This window comes from Sorex araneus, chromosome 6, assembly GCF_027595985.1.
Source record: "Sorex araneus isolate mSorAra2 chromosome 6, mSorAra2.pri, whole genome shotgun sequence".
NCBI lineage: Eukaryota > Metazoa > Chordata > Mammalia > Eulipotyphla > Soricidae > Sorex > Sorex araneus.
In genome coordinates, this window is record NC_073307.1 from 153,244,847 (window position 1) to 153,259,164 (window position 14,318).

At 37.7% G+C, this 14,318-nt stretch overlaps 1 pseudogene; it reads left to right on the plus strand.

Moving 5' to 3' along the window:
- The first annotated feature begins 13,136 nt into the window (after nt 1-13,136).
- Nucleotides 13,137-14,085, plus strand: LOC101551898 (olfactory receptor 8K3-like; annotated as a pseudogene).
- The last annotated feature ends 233 nt before the right edge of the window (nt 14,086-14,318 follow it).

The window sequence follows — 14,318 nt, forward strand, 5'->3', positions numbered from 1 at the left end:
CCAATATTTCACACATTTAATGTTTAGTTTGATTTTTGAAAGTTTATTAATAAAAAACTAAAATTAAGTTTTACAAATTTTAATTGAATACTTCCATATTCAAGATAAGTTCCTGTTGAATGTACCTATAAGGTATAATACTTTTCAAAATTTTCCATAATATAGCACTTTAGCACTGTCATCCCATTGTTTATTGATTTGCTCAAGTGGGCACGACTAAGGTTTCCATTGTGAGACTTATTGTTACTGTTTTTGGCATATTAAATATCCTACAGGTGGCTTGCCAGGCTCTGCTGTGTTACAAAAGCTTCAGATATATACTGTCACATTAATTATATGTTGATAGGTTATTTCAATTATAAGTAAAACTTTCCTTCAATAAATGAACTTTTAGGATTTATATGAATTATAATCAATCTTAAAAAAACATTTACTTTCATAATAATTATTATCTGAAAAAAGTGTTGTAGGTCAGTATGGACAGGAAAGTAAAAGATTCAAGAAATCTTCTAAAATAGGAAACTATAATTAATGTCAAAGAGGGAAAACTCAGCAATATTACTCATATTTCAAAAAAGTAACGCAAAGTTTTCCCAACATTCTTTAAGCAATATCTAATTTGATATTAAAAAAATAAAACACAAAGAATTAAAAAAGTAAACCAGCTGGAAACATCTTTGATAAAAATATTTTAAATATGTATCTTGCTTCTTTATTCAAGGAAATAATTTCTCATTATTTAGAATTAATACTAATGCACAAAATGATTCCTTTGAATATAGAAAGAAATATGGCAAATACACATGCAATGAAATATTATACAAATGGAAAAATTTATTATGTGTGTTAATTAAAATTTATAGAAATTTCAAAAAGCTAGATAGGTTGAAATACATATTTAAATGTGGGTAACCGGAAGGAAATGCTATCATTAATGAATAGATTTACTGCATACACTAATCAAGACTGATTTTGGTAAAATGATACATAATCAGCAGGACAGAATCAAGAACAAGTTATAGCACATTGCAGAATGCTTACATACTTTTTAAAGGTTTAATGAATTATCGTGAGATACTCTTACAGACATAAACTTTCGTGATTACATTTCAATCATGCAATGATCAAGTACCCATCTCTCCACCAGTGCCCATTCTCCAACCTCTACCAACTATGTCCCCAGTATCCCTCCTGCCACCCCCATCCAGCCCCCCTGCATCCTCTAAGTTGACTTATTCTTTATGGAGATGCAGAATTCATTCAATAAAAAGACATCATACTCGGGAAATGCTGCTTAAATTATTACATAATTACATATCCACAGATAGACTATGTTGACTTAAATTTACAAAACTGAGATTAATCAAAACTAGCAAAAATACATAAAATGAGAAAATTGCAAAACATTTAGATGAGAACATAGTGAAAAACTCATGTCTGGGACCCAAAAATAGTGAAGAGTTTACAGACATGCCATCCAAAAATAATCTCTAAAAAGTTATCATCAGTGAATTCGACTTCATTCATAATAGAACAGCCAAACAATTATTTCCTTGGACTCACACTGAATTCATGAAACCTGGAATCAATTCTCTTCATGAAAATGCTATAGAAACTTATTTATAACATTTGAAAACTCTCAACAAATGGAGAAATTGCTCTAATACTTGCATACCAACCCAAATCTGAAATAGAACAGTTCATGTTGTGCTATTATACGGTAGGGTCAGTTTGGGTAGACTGGTCCAACGATAGATTAATCCCAGTTGCGAGTCCAGGGAAAATGACCCAAACCCAAAATTTCACTCAGTGATGTTTTTCAAATAATTTTACATAAATTAATCATTTCTTTTTCAAGACAGGAAAGCTTATATCCTTTTATAATATTTTTGTGTTTGAAAGGTAGATGCAAAGAGTATAATTACTGGACCCTATAGATGTTCTTTTTTTTGAGTACTCTCCATAAAATATATATGCACACGTATCCTCAAAGTAGTGCTAAGTACAGTACCTAAGATGAGGAACTAACCCAAATGTTCAAGCAAATAGGAATAGATAAAAAGAAATCTGTGGTACATGTACATCATATACAATCATTTTACAAAATGAAATCTTCAAGTTCACTGAAGCTTGGATGGAACTAGAGGGTATCAAGTTGACCGAATAATTCTTAGATAGGAAAAATAACTTGATATTCTGACTATCAATGGTACCCAGAGAAACAACAAAAAGCAAAAGGAGTAGATATTATTAAAAAATGACAAACCCTGGCCTTAGATAATAAAACAGAGATTTTCGAGCCTAGGAAGCAAGAGAAGAAGGGAAGGAAAATAATAGCGGGGTTAGAAATAACAGAAGGGGGTTTGGAGAGGTAGTTCAGTGGATAGGGTGGTTGCTGTGCAAAGAGCTGACTCAGGTTTGATCCCCAAGATCCCATGGTACCTGAGTCCACCAAGATTGACCTTGGAGTAGAGAACCAGGAGTAAGTCCTGAGTAGAAGAGGTTTGCACACTTCAGTGCTGGGAGGTATAGTAAGTAATTAAAGATTAATAATATTATTAGCAATATTATAAATAACATTAAAGCGTACTAACTAAACTACAAAATAGGATCATAAAAATAAATAGAGTTCCTGGAATATATGGAGTGAAAAAATAATAGTGGAGGTACATAAATACCTAAGATGAAGAACTGCTCAGAATATTGAAACTTTTCATTATTTGTTTAGATCTATCTCTGTATCACTGTGATCCAGTTGTTCGTCAACTTATACTTGATACACATGCATGATTTATATTTTAATGACTATTCTTTTAAATGATTTCTAATAAATGTATTAGGCGCCTCACCCAGCTGTGCTCAAGGCTTTTTTTCTGGTTCTGCTATCAGGAATCACTACTGATGGTGTTCAGGGGACTGTATTCTGCATTAGAGATCATACCCTGGTCAGTTGTGTGCCAGGCAAACACCCTACCACCCTATTCTTTCTGATCCATACACAAAACATTTATCTGTAAAACATTATGTAGAATTTCCTAAAAGTGAATACTAAACACTGGATGGGAATTTCACAATATGAAAACGTGAGAAATATTAAAATATAACAGAAAGATATTGAAAAGTAAACATAAGAGTAAATAATAAGATGAAATAAGCATGAGAAAAATTGATTTATCTTTTCATGGAAGTCTTCTCCTGGCAAAACACAATGTTTAAAAAAAAGACCATTATATAAAAATACCATTCAATACCATTTATATCCAATGTTATTTTTATATCTACTTTTATATCAAAAGTTACTTTTTGCCCATTAACTATTTTAAAGTAACAAACTAAAAATGATTTGAGCCAAGCCATCTGAGGAATTCAGTGAACACCTGAGAAATGCTGGAAGCCTGCTGTGTAGATAAGATACATTAATCCAGATCCCAAAATGGCTACATCACTCGGAGACTCCAGAGACACAGAACACATTGGGGACAGGTTGGTGCTGCCAGGGTTGAGGCATTGTGGAGTATACAAAAGAAAACTAGATTAAGTTTAAATTAATCAAGAGGGAAAAATTATGAAACTAATGCAAAAGCAAACAATTCAAATCATTTGCTGGATAATAAAAAGTGTTCTCAAAATAATTTCAAATAGTACATCTCGCCTACCTGCACCTTATAGGCTTTCATATCCTCTAGGGAAAATTAAGAAATTGCTTTAGATCTCCTTAGAGGGAGTCTCAAGGGTGAAAAGAATCTATAAATTGCTCCTGCTGAGCTGAGGTCTGAAGTACATGGGGGAACCAAGACAGAAATTTCAATTCAGGTAAACAGAATCTCTCTGCGGTGCTACATTACAAACATGCTCGAATAGCTTGGGTGACATTTGCAAAGTAACTCTTTTATTCTATGGCAAATCTTGGTATCAGTCTAGGATTTCTGTCTCACTTTTGTGTGCATTCTGCTAATGAGCAGAATAGAACTTACTTCAGGTTTATTTTTCAAATGTTTTCTTAAATGCAAAAAAAAATCTTTGAAATGCCTTAACCTTTTACTTTTATACTTTTACTTGCTTAACATATATGTAAATACATATGTATGTGCCATAATATTTGTATCTTGCATACATAGATATTTAATCAGAAATTGAGCTCATGGGACAAATAGAGAGCAAAGAAGGTGAGATGCTTGCCTTGCAGGTGACCTAGCGGAGTTAGATTCCCAGCTTTGCATATGATCTCCTGAGTACTGGTAGGAGTGATCCAAACATAGAAGGCATGAAAACCCTTAAGCACAGTCAGGTGTGGCCCAAATAAAATACGGGTCAAAACTGAAAATAAAATTTATAAGAACCAGGACTGAAAAAATGTGTCTGATAATTAGTAAGACGAAGTTATTCTTTTTTCATTATAAAGTCCATCAAAAGCTTTAGTGTCTAGTAAATATGTTAGGTATTTACTATTGCCTTCTAAAGATTACACATAATAAGTATTTGATCCCTTTTATAATTTTTTGATATCTTGATTTGCACAATGGTAGTTTTCTTTATGTTCTGAGATGGGAAAAGCAAATTTTGGAGTCTGGGAGATTTTAAAGTCCCAGGTTTGTGAAAGAATAAACTCTATATCATGTTAAAGCTTTAGTGGAATTTATGACAAAGCACATATAACTTCCTAGGGTAGAGCTTTCCAAACTAATTTGCCAATTTCCACTCCACTTTATCACGTAGTGATAAAGTGATAAAGCAGTGCTCAGGGACCATCTGTGATACTGGAGATCAATCCCAGGTTGGCTGTGCAAGGCAAATGCCTTCACTGTGCTATCACACTGGCACCAACTTTCCCCTTTTCAAAAAAGAAAAATTGCTCAGCAGCTCACCTGGGTATCTATATTCTTTAAATTAAAAAAAAATAGAGCTCCTTCATCCCCACTTTGACCAGAGATACTATTCCATCATCCCAAACTGATCCTTCCAAAACCCCACCACACTTCAAGGAGTGATGTTCATTTAAAGCACATCATCCTAGGGTATCACTGTATCAACTTCATCCTGTTGTTCATCATTTTCTCCAGTGGGAAACAGTAATGTCCCCAAACTGAGATTTTAGTAACCTCTCCTTATTTGTCTTTCCCAATGATTGGAGACTCTTGCAGGGTCAGGGGAATGAGACTTGTTATTGTTCCTGGTTTTGGCATATCGGACATGCCACGGGGAGCTTGCCAGGCTCTGCCATGCAGGTGGATACTCAAGGTAGTTTGTGGCTCTCCAAGAGGCACATCATAAGACATCATAAGACATTCCCTACTCTCTACTCTCTACTCATCCTAGAGTATAGCTTTTAAAATCATAGTCTGATAAACAGTTTAGATGGCAAACTTTTAAAAGCAGTTTCAGTTTTTTATAGTCTAAAGTTGTTGATAAAAACTTCTCTACCTTCTTAAAATCTATGAAATCACCACTTAATGTTGTTGTTTTTTATCTTTGATTGCTTATCACAGCAGCTAAAGATCTATCTTTCTACTTATTCCAGTAATGTGATTTAAAATATCTTTGATAATAATAGCTCAATAGTTCTAACATAAGGGACAGGATATTTTCTTAGAATCTTGCATCACATAGACTGTGTTTTTTAAAAAAATATGCATTTCATCTGCATATATTTCCTAGACCACACATTCACAGGAAAGCATGGCACTTTCCATATACTCAAATTTAGTCTATTTTTAATTGTATATACATGTATGTACACAAATATTTTAAACTATAGAATATCCATACTTAAAAGCTTTGCACCATAGTTTAAACTACTAATCTTAGTAGCTCTCTTCTAACGCAATCTATTTTGTTTTGTTTTTAATTGTTTTCTTGCATAGATTGTTCATATAAATTCCTTCTATATTTGTAAATGCCCACTTTAACTGTGGTATTATAATGTACATATGTATATATTTTAACATGTGAAAAATATCTTGGTATATATCAATTACAGTAAAAATAAACCCAAGGAAGAAACCGTACTTTAATTATCCTGTAGGGAAATACATACAAAATACTTTAAGAGAAATATGAATAAAACTATCTCAAAGGAGAATACACTGTTGTTCCAATTTCAATCTTAAGAATCAGATAAGCGACCAAATAATCATTGAATCCCTCAAAAAGAAATTGCAAACGTGTTTTTTTTTCCAAAATGCTAATATGTCTGAAAAAGTATTCATGCTAATATGCATATATTGTCACTGTCACTATCATCCCCTTGCTCATCAATTTGCTTAAGCGGGCACCAGTAGCTTCTCTCATTATGATACTTATTTTTACTGTTTTTGGCATATCGAATATACCACAGTAGCTTGCCAGGCTATGCCATATGTGTAGGGAGCCATTTTACAAGCCCGGCTCTTATCCTCTAGTCAAGCGGAGGCTTACTTGGGATTCCTGTAACAAGGTCACCACTGTTGACCTTACTGATCTTATCAGTTTGCCATTCTTCTCTCACTAGCCAATGCCCATACCTGATCTGCATTTTACTATTGTTCCTATGGGGATCCAAGCATGCATACCACCCCTCCCACCATGAGGTATAAGTATTGTAACTGCTGTGAATAAACCCTCTCTCTCTCCTCCTCCTTCTGGCTCTGCGTCTCTTCGTTTGGTTGCGTCCCCTCCTAAGCCCCACGAAGGGTCCTCCCTGCAGGACAGGATGATTCCCGCAGGGGGGACCCCACACCTGGCGCCCAGCGTGGGGCACTAGGGGACCACTGTATGCCCGGTCAAGTTCACGTCAGCTGACGAATTCACGGAAAAGTGAGTGTCTCTGAGGGTCGCCTTTCTCTTGGCGCACACCCTCGTATGGGACTGGGCTTGAATACAGTCTCTTGTTAAGGACGAGACGGTCACTGGCTGAAAGGCTTGAATTCCCTTGTCTTGTGTGTATGTGTGAGTGATTGTGCAGTCTTGGACGTCCTCGTCCTTGTACTGAGTCTGTGGTTCCACGACTTGGCATCCTTAAGATCCCTTTAAGGTTACGGAGTCCGATTGGGCTGTCTGTGATTCCACGAGGAACATATGGTCTAGGGTGGTGCTGGTTTAGGCACTGGCCGCAAGTCACCTCTCAGGCTGATCCACTATAGCTAAGTTCCTCACCGGCCAGACATGCATCTGAGTGGTTTATTATGAGTGTCCCCGTCCCCCTGCCCCCTTCTTGTGCCTTTTGTGCTTTCATTTCCATCGAGTTAGAGAAACAGCCTGCCAGTGACCCTTTCCTTTCTGTACTTTCATTTCTGTTAAGTTAGCAGAAACAGCCTACCAGTGAAGACAGTCACTGGTGGAAGGCTTGAATCCCTTTGTCCTGTGTTTTCATTTCTGTCGAGTTGGCAGAAACAGCCTACCAGTGAAGACAGTCACTGGTGGAAGGCTTGAATCTCTTTGTCCTGTGTTTTCATTTCTGTCAAGTTGGCAGAAACAGCCTACCAGTGAAGACAGTCACTGGTGGAAGGCTTGAATCCCTTTGTCCTGTGTTTTTCATTTCTGTCGAGTTGGCAGAAACAGCCTACCAGTGAAGACAGTCACTGGTGGAAGGTTGAATCCCTTTGTCCTGTGTTTTCATTTCTGTTGAGTTGGCAGAACAGCCTACCAGTGACCCTTTCTTTTCTCTTCTTGCTTTATGGCCTGCTTATCCTCTGTTTCCAAGGCTCCCTCAGTCTGTGGGGATGAGGCCACCCCCATGCACGGAACTGACTCTTCAAATTCTACTTCTATAGACTCTGAGACTGCTTTTCTCAATTCCCTTGCATCCTGATGATCAACCCCGCTTTGCCTTTAGTTTGCTAGCTTCTAATTAGAAAGAGCCCAATGTACATTGGAGCACACCCATTGTCAGGGGGTAAGACCAAAGATAATGTGGATGTCTGTAGGGCAGGTTCAGGAATTTCAGTGTGAATGTGGTGAGTGGGTGCACACCCGCGTGAAAGAAGGACCAGTCCTAGCGAGTGCAGAAGGGTAATTTGTACGTGTACCTTTAGTGTGTGTGTGTTTGTCTCATTATCTTTCTCTTAATTCTGCTTATTATCAGCAGAGAAGGCAGGAAAATGCAAGATCATGTGGTTAAGTGTTTAATAATATCAGGAAATAAAAGTATATCACTAAGGTAGCCTATCCCCAAATCTGATAAGAAGATACTAGTTCCCTGCCTCACAACTAGTCTTGACCAAAAAAGAAAAATGCTAGCATCTGACCACCTTAGGTTTCAACAATTTTGAAAAGGTTTTGCCGGCTTATATCAACAAAAGCGCTTTCTTGACCCATTTTTAACAAGCAGGAAACTGGCTGGTCAGGCAGGGAAACGGGGAGCAATGTTCCAAATCGGCCGACAGGGCTTAACTTTGCCCTGGGGACTGCCCCCCCTTTCTCAGTCTGTCAGTTTTCTCCCTGCCATTTCTGAAGGGTCAGATTGATAGATGAACTGCAGACATGTGCACATGTACATGTGGTGTTTTTAGTGAACTTATTGTCTGTCTGTCTGTCTGTCTGTGGAACACTTGAATGTTAGAGCTAGTGTCAAGGGAGATCAGAGTGATATGAAGCCCAGCAATTTAAAAGATTTAGGTATCTTTGGAACTTGTTAGATCAAGTCTAAACAAAGATTTCTAATTAGAATGTGGCGCCTACAATGAAATTGAAATTTTTAGTCTAAATTTCTTATTGGAAGAACAGTAATAGTTATTAACAGTTGAAATTCTTTTGAATTCCAGTATCTGTACTAGCTAGAAAAAGCTACAGAACTAGAGCCAGAAAACTAAAAGTGAAATAAGAATTCAGAGAGTGCAAGGCTTTATCTTACAAGCCTCAGCCAATTTTAATGAGGAATTTAGATGTTTTTCAAGCAACAGAGGTACAGAAACCCTCAAAATAAAGTTTACTTGTGTTTCCATAAACATTTGACAGTTCAAATGCTTTTTTTTTCTATGCTATTATCAAAGTTTGGTTAAAATATATATATATATATATATATATATATATATATATATATATATATATATATATACCCAAAGGGCTCTTTCTGTGTTTGAAAGCATATTTGTATTGTGGAATTGATAAAGTTAGAAAGCTTGTGATTTGAACTAACTAAGGTACGAGAACTATTGAACTTAAGCCAAAGAAGATTTACTCATGTTTCATAAAAATTGATGGTTTAAAGGTCTTATGCTATTGTGTAAATGTACATATGCATCTATATTGGATTATTAGAATGTAAGCTGAAATAGTTGTGGTTAAAAACAGGTTCGAAGAGTAATGGTTTAGTTAAAATATGAGTTTCTAGACTTATAAAATTGGTTGCAAAATTTATTCTACAAGTGTTTTATTTGATCTGAGACTCGGTAACTAAAATTTCTATTGATACTTAGCAAAGAATTATAATAGATTAATCTCAGGTGTCAGCCTGATAGTCTAAAGCCATAGTATTGGGCCTTGGTTAAAGTTTGAGATGTGGGAACTTTAACTGACTATTGTTAAGTCAGTCTGTCCAGTACATGAAAATGCATGTAATTATTCTGATAACTTTATTCATTGCAAACCTTTGTCACCAGGTATCATACCTATCTTGGACCATCAGAGACCTTCGTACAGAAGTATGAGATCCTTAATGTTTTATGGTAGGCTATGGGTGTTTTAATCTTTATATTTGTGTTTTCCTAGAACTCTAAAGTTTTTTGAATATCTATAGAACTGATAATGCTTTTAAAATGGTATGGCAGAGTAGTTTTGTCATGTTAAATGAGATGATTGATAACTAGTGTCCAAATTTGGGAAATCATGTTGTACTGAGTTCAGTAAAATAAGAGTTTAAATTTGTGGGACGACTATAAGGAATATAGGTATATGTGTTAAGTCAGAAAGATAATGGATGCAGATATTATCAGTTGGAAAAAGGAAAGGATCCTGTTAAAGTGAAGTTGATTTTGAAATGGGTTGAAGGAAAGTTACAGGACAGAATGAATGTAAAAGAATGTGTAGAAGGTTTGAGGTTGTGTTTGAAGGAAGGAAAGTGATCACTGTTCTAAGAAACTCTTTAAATCACATGCAGAAATTGTTCTAGTATGTTTTTTGGTAGGATCTATGGAAAAAATATTGGATAGATTGTCTGGACTCCTGTTACAGTGCTCTTAGATAATTGAATTCTTCAAAAGTTGCAGGAAATAAAGGGTTTTTCAAATGGGATTAAATGAATTAGACATGTTTAACTGTACACTGGACTCCCAGTACAGTGCTCTTATTAATGGGAAGTCAAGGTTTTCAACATGGGATTGAATAGGTTAAATATGATGTTAAATTGTACACTTTCTCTACAGATTTTAGATTCTTTGGCTAGGAACTACAACAAATGGGTGTGTTGCATTTCACTGTGAGTAAAGTGAAATGTTTTTTTCTTCTTTGTACTTTCAGTATGTTTTTGATGCTTCATGGCACTATGTTGGTTTGCATAAATCCAGACAAAAGTCTTTCCTCTCTGTAATAGGGTCTACCCCACATGCAGACAGGAAAATCAATTATGGGACCCCAAAGCCCTCTTTCAGGGAAAGAGTCAAGGGATTGGTCTAAATGACAGGAGCAGGTATTTAACAGGTACTGTTTCAAGTACCCTACAAACCTCAAGGAGACCCTAGAGGCCAGTTGACTTAAGGAAAGAATGGAAATCATCACTTCTATGGAAAATGAGAAATCCGGGAATCTGTGTGACTGACACAATCTGGGCCTACTCAGCATCAAGAAAAACCCTGGAAACCAGGATCTCTCTCAGCCCTGAAAAAGGGAGGGGATGGACTCCTTTCTGCCAGGATGCATCTACGGAAAAGGCCACCTCCAGTTCTACCTGAAAGCTCGAGACCATCCAGTTCATCGTGGGACATTTATGGCCAGGCCTGGGTAACTCTGACGTGCCACATAAGATTAATGCCGTTATTGGTGTGCCTCCTGTCTTTAGCCCAACCCCCAGGACTTCTCAGTAAATAATGGGGTACCCCAAAATGGAGAGTTCTCCAATCTTGCTCTGTTTATGCAAAAGAACAAGTCAGACTTGTTAAGCCATCAGGCAAATTTTAAAATGAAGGTGGAGAGAAAACCATGTTTCTGTAACTTGCCTTTTAAAGAATCAGATTCAAATTCTACAGAGTGACCTAGTAAATGTATTCTAATCTTGATCTAAAACGTATCCCTTCTGGGTAACTCAGGTAAAATGTGTTTTGCTGACTGTAAAGTAAGCAGCCTAGTCTTTGGTGGGACTCAATGTTGAACTTGCTATCACTAGTCTGAAAGCCATCTTTCATGGGAAGGAACTCAGAACGGTGCTTTCTGCTTCATTAATGAACCTAGTGGAAATTCTGGGCTTCCTTTCCTAACACTTGTTCAGCATCAAGGAACTCACCAAGGAAAGAATTGGCAGCTTGACATGCAAATGATCAAACACTCATTCAAGGTATAAATATCTATTGGTTCTAATTGATAGCTTCAGTGGATGGGTAGCTTTTTCAACCTGAGAAGTGGCTTGGTGCTTCTAGGGCAGTAGAAAAATCTGGACATAGGAAGTCATTTTCTATCAACCATGGGTGAAGCAGTTATTCTTTTCCATTGTTTTTTTTTTATGACAGAAATGGGTATGGCATTATGTTTTGGTTTCTGTTGTTTTAACTCTTCATGTTTTCTAAGAAGTCAGAAAGGACCTTCCACATCTCCAGGATCTAATCATTTCAAAGTGCCATCCCTCAGTCTAATTGATCTGATCTTTTCTTTCAGATAACTTCAGGAACCCAACCAGTTCATTGCCTGGGGTCCACTAAAACTAAAGTAGCTTGAGGTTTCACCTGCACAATGCAGTCAGGGTCTGCGCCCCTCTGTCAGCATGAAGCAGCTTCAGAAGATGGATCACCAACCATTTTCCCCTTAAAGATTTAAGGTGGTGAAATCTCTAGGGGGGGATATGATGTAGGCAGGTAGATAGGGAAAGGCCCTTGGCAATGAAACAGATTAACAAAGTCTCTGGGAAGGAGAATCCTGAGACTGACCCACCCTGTGGATACAGAAAACAGACCTGATGAGACCTTCAGCAGACCCTGAGGAGGTTGGATCCCTCCCCACAAGTTCCTCGAATTCCCTCGACCTCTCCCTTAATCTGATTAAAATGTGATCCAGCCTAAAGAAGACCCAGACTCCCTGGTAACCTCCTTAGCAACGGACTTTTACCTGGGAAGAAGCCCCACGTGGGGGCAGGTTGAAGAAACCCTATAAAGGCCACCTTGAACAAAGGAAGTGCGCGCATATGCTGCCTGAGCCCATGTGCTGCTTGTGCCCATGTGGCCGAGCACATGTGGTGCCCGAGCACATGTGTCGCCCACATCCCCCCACTTGAGATGTGTATTTTCATGCTTTCGTGTTTGTGTCACAAGGGTTACCGGACAATGCCTCCCTGACCACATTTAATTTAAAACAAAACAGGGGGAGATGTAGGGAGCCATTTTACAAGCCCGGCTCTGATCCTCTAGTCAAGCGGAGGCTTACTTGGGATTCCTGTAACAAGGTCACCACTGTTGACCTTACTGATCTTATCAGTTCGCCATTCCTCTCTCACTAGTCAACGCCCATACCTGATCTGCATTTTACTATTGTTCCTATGGGGGTCCAAGCATGCATACTGCCCCCTCCCACCAAGAGGTATAGGTATTGTAACTGCTGTGAATAAACCCTCTCTCTCTCCTCCTCCTTCTGGCTCTGCGTCTCTTCGTTTGGTTGCGTCCCCTCCTTAGCCCCACGAAGGGTCCTCCCTGCAGGATAGGATGATTCCCACAGGGGGGACCCCACACATATGGGTGGGATACTCTTGGTAGCTTGCGGGGCTCTCCGAGAGGGGCAGAGGAATCGAACATGGTTGGCCATGCATAAGGTTAATGCCCTTCAATGTGCTATCGCTCCAGCCCCATGTATATTATGCATATAAATTATGAATGTGCTTTTTATGTGCATGTGCTAGAGAGATGGAATTACAACATATTAGATTTAAATTTGTATTAAAATATTTTATATATAAATATCATATATTTATAGGTAAAATTTCTTAACTATTGCTGGTGATGTCTCTCTTCAGAATATGTGTATTTATGACCTCAATGGACAAACACAACCTCACAGAGCTGAAGGAATTCATCCTCCTGGGAATCACAGACCGCCCAGAGCTGCAGGCTCCCCTATTTGTGCTCTTCCTTGTCATCTACATGATCTCACTGGTGGGCAACCTGGGCATGGTCATCCTTACCAAGGTGGACCCCAGGCTGCAGACACCCATGTACTTCTTTCTCAGACACCTGGCGCTCACCGATTTCGGCTACTCCACGGCTGTGGGACCTAAAATGTTGGAAAATTTCCTTATGGAACAAAATACAATCTCCGTTTATTTCTGTGCCACACAGATGGCTTTCTTCCTCATTTTTATTATTAATGAATTTTTCATTCTGGCAACCATGTCCTATGACCGCTATGTGGCCATCTGCAACCCTCTGTTCTACACAGTCATCATGTCCCAAAGGCTGTGTCTGGTGTTGGTGGCAATCCCCTATCTCTACAGCACCTTCATTTCTCTTCTAATCACGGTAAAGCTTTTTTAATTTATCTTTTTGCAATTATGTTGTCAATAGTTTCTACTGTGACACTCTGCCTGTGTTAACATTGGCCTGCTCAAATACACAAGAAGTTGAGTTTCTGATACTGATTTTCTCTGCTGTAAATTCGTTTTTCACTCTTCTAGTAGTCATTGTGTCATACCTGCTCATCCTCATGGCCATCCTCAAGATGAAGTCAGCTGAGGGCAGACGCAAAGCTTTTTCCACCTGTGGATCCCACCTGACAGTGGTCACTGTATTCTATGGGTCTTTGATATTTATGTATGTGAACCCCAAGTCCAGCCACTCCTTTGACACTGATAAAATAGCCTCTATATTTTACACCCTCATTATCTCCATGCTGAATCCCTTGATCTATAGCTTGAGGAACAAGGATGTAAAATGTGCACTGCAAAAGATGTGGACAAAAGTATGCAGTATCTTTTCTTAAGATCAGTTATATTTTATTTCTGTAAATTGTATATAATCTTCAAACCAGATGCATGTACCTTCAGAAAAAATATCATATGCATATTAGTTCAACATATGTTAAGAAAAAACCTTGTAAATTCCCTTAATTTTCCTAAGTTCTATAGCTATATAACTTGAAAAAAAATAGAACAATCGCTGTTCTGAGGGACAGAATTATATATAAAAATTATTATAAAATTAGTGCTATTAGTA